This window comes from Myodes glareolus, chromosome 2 (assembly GCF_982192425.1).
Source record: "Myodes glareolus chromosome 2, mMyoGla1.1, whole genome shotgun sequence".
NCBI classification, from domain to species: Eukaryota; Metazoa; Chordata; class Mammalia; order Rodentia; family Cricetidae; genus Myodes; species Myodes glareolus.
Window position 1 is genome coordinate 41,291,458 of NC_142027.1, and position 5,601 is coordinate 41,297,058.

The 5,601-nt window shown below is 36.4% G+C and overlaps 1 pseudogene; it reads right to left on the reverse strand.

Moving 5' to 3' along the window:
• Positions 1-397: 397 nt before the first annotated feature.
• Positions 398-1,327, reverse strand: LOC125392879 (olfactory receptor 5H19-like; annotated as a pseudogene).
• Between the last annotated feature and the right edge of the window lie 4,274 nt (positions 1,328-5,601).

Consider the following 5,601-nt stretch of genomic DNA (forward strand, 5'->3'; position numbering starts at 1 on the left):
AGTCATATGCTATATACTCCTGTCTGTCATTAAAATACAAAACTGTATTTAAACCCAGGTAAATGTGATATGAGCTTCCAACCTGAAAAACAAATCACATTGAAGTTTTTTTCCAAGTGCCTACTCTCCTATAGCAGCTGAAGTCACAACGAAGAGCATGCAAACCAGTTTGATGTGTTGTTGCATTTATTTTATCATAATATAATGCTTGGTTATGTCTTTGCATGATTGAAAATACACATAAAAATATTAGAGAGAAATAGACCTTTACATATTAATTCATTAAAATCCTAGAACAGGTGCAATTGGAAAATACTATGAACAAAATGCAGCCATATTAAGACAATGCAAGTTTGTGATATTTTGATAAAAACAGACAACAGATATAACATGGGACCTAAACATTTTTCTTTAGGAATTTTGATAGTGAATCTTTGATTTGCTTGTTTCTCAGACTGTAGATAATTGGATTCATCACAGGGATTATGACAGTATAGAATACAGAGTCCATCATGTCTTCATCCTGGCCTTTTTGAGATGCAGCACTCAGATACATGAAGAGAAGAGAGCCATAGTATAAAGACACAGATAAGAGATGGGCTCCACAGGTGGAGAAGGCTTTCTTTATGCCTCTAGCAGATTTCTTTTTTAAGACGGTACACAGAACAAGTGTGTAAGAGCCTAAAATAGTTAAAATAGTGAATACTTGTATTGACCCAGAAAAAATAAAAGCAATTAGGTAATTAAGAGAAGGGTCAGTACAGGAAATCTTTAACAGTGACATAACATCACAGTAAAAGTGATGTATTATGTTGGAATTACAGAAGGTTAATCTGAATAACATGCCTTCATGAATTGAAACATGAAGGATTCCAGTTACAAAGGTCAAGACTAGCAGGTGTACACACAGTCTGTTTGTCATGATCACTGGGTAGAGTAAAGGCTTGCATATGGCTGCATAACCATCATAGGCCATTGCTGCCAAGAGAAAACATTCCATGGTTGCACACATTACAAATGAAAAAAACTATATCATGCATTCAGAAAGAGAGACCAGTTTATTCTTAGTTATGAAGGTGAGAAGCATTTTTGGTGTCACTGTGGATGATAACCAAGTATCCACAAGCGCTAAACTCCCTAGAAATAAATACATGGGGATGTGAAGGCCAGTGTCGTTCCAGATGAGAGCAAGTAGACCAAGGTTCCCCACAATGGTGATGAAATAGATCACCAGGAACAGCAGGAAGAGGGGGATTTTCCACTGTGGCAGATGAGTGAGTCCTGTGAGAACAAACTGTGTCAGCACTGTTGCATTCTCTGTTCACATGTCCTCACTGGGTGTCCCTGAGAAAAGGCAACAAATTTCAAAAAGTATTTACTAAGGACTTATAAAGAAATTTTTTCTAATGGATTTGAAATACAGCCATACATTTGTCAGAATGGCCTTTAAATTTTGTTTAGTTTGAATATAATAAATGGAAATTATTCCTAAAATTTAAGAAATAATTTCAATTAACTAATATAATTTTAACATGTGAATTTTTTAATAGATTTAAGAATACCATAACATTTTAAACATTTATGAAATGTGTGGAGGATCCATTGATGTGGTAGGAAATTCAATGCCTGCATCATAGACTCACTACCATTGCAAAGATTATAAATTATTAAATTTATTATACATTATTGCAAAAATTCTTAATTATAAAGTGTATTAAATTTTATGATTTCAGTCAATTAGAATATATTTACTTGATGAAATATAAACATAATAGATAATGGCAGAAGGAAATATCTCAAAATTAATTTTAATTAATCATATAGTAGCAACATAGTGATGTTCTGGGAGGGGAAATAGATTCAACAGTATTGGTAGCACTTACTCTGTACAAAAGCTTCCAAAGCAGATTTTATAATAGAGCTGTCTGTAAACATATATTCAAAAATAAATTGAGAGAACTGTAGTCAGGTTGTAAAGTAAATGAAAAAATAAATAAATAAAATAAAATAAATTCATAAAAAGCCTGCCTCCTGTTATGGCCTTTGAAGTCTGACTTTGCACTGGATTGGTCATAGTGCTGGCTAGGTTTTGTTCTCAAAAAATGACTAGGCAATCCTTCCCAGTTTGATTACTGGCCTAAGTGTTGCCAGGACAGACAAAGGCCATAATGCCGCTATTGAAAGATTCTCTTAATAACTTTTCATGTTATTAAGAAATAATCATGAAATTAACTTTCATAGTATACTGTGTTCCTTCCAAAGGAAAAAAATATATTGAGAGATATAACTACAGATATTGATTCAGTAATTTATAAACATTTCTCTATCTTTTACATCTTCTACAGATGATTTTTAAATGCAATTGAAGCTAACCAGTATGTGTAAATGGACATTAGAAGCTATTATGAGGACAAGCAGACAAACTGGAAATGATTCATAATATAGAGCCCATACTATGCACTGTTTTAAGACATAAACTGGATGTTTAATAAAATAGAAGTAAAATACTTTGGCAGCTGTGTAGAAGGCCTTTTTGGATGTAGCTTGGGGCCATAAAATTTCCTCAGCTCAGCTGCCTTGTGCACTGGGCCAGGGCTGTAGGCGCAACCAGGAAGGAGGGAGTGCCTGTGCTTAAATAGCCTGCCTCAGGAAAGGTAGGCCTTCTGTCAGTGAAGTCCCTGACCAACAAGGGAACCTGAACGGTACCAGAAGATCCAATAGAGAGCATTTGAAGGAAGAGATGGGCAGATGCCAAGGCAAGACCTCCTCTAACAATCTGAAAAACAACCTGAAAACACAAGATACCAACGACCCTACAATAGAAGGACTTGAATATCTTAATTCAGAAGAAGTGGAAAAAGTGCCATTATGAAAGCAATAGAGTCCCTTAAACAGGATATGAATAACTCCCTTAAAGAATTGGATGAAAAGTATAACAAAAAGTTGGAAGAATGAGTAAAGAAATGGATGAGAAGTATAACAAAAAGATTGAAGAAATGAGTAAATCCGTGAATGATACCCTGAGAAACCAAGAAAAAACAATCAAACAGGTAAAGGAAACAGTTCAAGAATTGAAAACTGAAATGGAGGCAATGAAGAAAACACAAACTGAGAACTGGCTGGATATGGAAAACCTAGATAAAAGAACGGAGACTACAGAATCAAGCATAACCAATAGAATACAAGAGATAGAACAATGAATCTAAGATTCTGAAGACGACATAGAGAAAATAAACGCTCTGATCAAAGAAAATGGCAAATCCTACAAATTCTCCTCACAAAACATTCAAGAAATCTAGGACACAATAAAAAAACCAAATGTAAAAATAATAGGGATTGAAGAAGGAGAAGAATTGCAAATCAAAGGTCCAGAAAATATATTCAACAAAATTATAGAAGAAAACTTCCCCAAGCTAAAGAACGATATCCCTATGAAGGTTTAAGAAGCATACAGAACACCAAATAGACTGGATCAAAAAAAAAAAAAAAGCACTATCCCCTCGCCATATAATAACCAAAACACAAAACCTTCAGATTAAAAAAAGAATATTAAGAGCTGCAAAGGAAAAAGGTCAAGTAAATTATAAAGGTAAACCTATCAGACTTACACCAGATAGAGGTACTGCAGAAACTAAGAGACCATGGATGCAAACCCAGACTACTATACCCAGCCAAACTATCGTTCACTATCAACGGACAAAACAAAATATTTCAGGATAAACACAAATTTAAACAATACGTAGTTACAAATCCAGCCTTACAGAGAATATTAGAAGGAAAATCACAACCCAAGGAATCCAACATTCCCAACACTGCCTACAATAACTGAGACATCTAGCGACCCTTCACAAGCACAACTCAAAGAAGGGAAAAACATACACTCTACTTCCCCCCCCCAAAAAAAAGAAATACCTGGAGTCAACAACCACTGGTCATTAATATCACTTAATATCAATGGACTCAATTCTCCTATAAATAGGCACAGACTTAGAGATTGGATACGAAAACAGGATCCAACATTCTACTGTTTAAAAGAAACACACCTCAACCACAAAAAAGACATCTACTCAGAGTAAAGGGCTGGGAAAAGGTTTTCCAAGCAAACGGACCTATGAAACAAGCGGGTGTGGCCATTCTAATATCTAACAAAATCGACTTCAAACTAAAATCTATCAGAAGAGATAGAGATGGACATTTCATACTCATAGCAGGAACAATTCATCAGGAGGAAGTCTCAATCCTGAATATGTATGCTCCTAATATAAAGGCACCCACTTATGTTAAAGAAACTCTTCTAGAACTCAAGGCAGTCATCAAACCACACACACTAATAGTAGGATGGCACATCCACGGCTGTCACGCTGGTTTAGCAGAAATGCTGACTGGACAGACTGAGCCTGGAGGATTGGGGTTTGTGCGCCATGGAGTTTATGCCCTGGGCTGTTCCCTGGCAATCAACTGTGGTCCTGATGCCACCTGAATTGCCATCTGCACTGACTCGAACCTCGCTGTCACTGGCACCGCTGAAGCTGTTTCTTTCTTGTTCTTTTGTTCTATTCTCGTATTTTGCCAACAGACCATGCTCTTCCAATGAATGAAACTGCTGAAAGACTTTAAAGAAATAGCCAGTTCTGGGAATTGGGGGTCATCGTTAGGATAATTTCTTAATGATATGGAGCAGAAGAAATTAGTCTTTCTGGGAGAAACCTTAAAAGCCTTCTGTAGAGAAACAGTTACAGCAGCCCCCACTAGGCATCTGCCTGGGAGGACATGTACAGTTGCAATTAAAAAGCAGATGGTGGACGCCCCCACGCTGACCCCAAAGTCTGGTAAATACCTTGATCCATTCCCATACACAGAAGGCCTATAAGGCCTTTCCTATGTGCAAAAGAGGCCTAAACTAATAACAACATTCGAGTCTGGGAATCAGGAAGAGAGTTGAGGTCAATGGTATGAAACAAGTCTCAGAGAAGTGTGAGATCATGTCTTTGAGCAACAACCACAACTAACGTTTAGAATAGACAATGGACATATAAATTTGCTATTCTTTTTAAATGACAGTGCCGTTCCTTTTCTTTGTTTCTATTTTATGATCTGATGACATATGCCTTTGCCAAGTTCCTTGATTATAAAAGTATAAAAGCCTTACACTAATTAAAGTGAAGCAACAGCAACATATTCAACCACATTGAGTGTGTTTGCTTGTCATTTCCTTCGCCGTATCGTGAAATCTCCTGTCCCTTAGTCCTGTTTTCCCTGGGACTGAGTGTCTCCACGAGAGACGGTCCGTAGGAGTAGGAGACAGAAACACAACAGAAAAATAAGAGAATTATTGGAGGTATTGAATCAAATGGACTTAACAGATATCTATAGAACACTCCACCCAAATAGGAAAGAATATACCTTCTTCTCTGCAACCCATGGAACCTTCTCAAAAATTGACCATATACTATGTAACAAAGCAAACTTCCACAGAAACAAAAAATATTAATAACCACCTGTGTCTTTTCAGATCACCATGGATTAATATTAGAATTCAACAACAATGCTACCCCCAGGAAGCCAACAAACTCATGGAAATTGAACTGTCAACTATTAAAT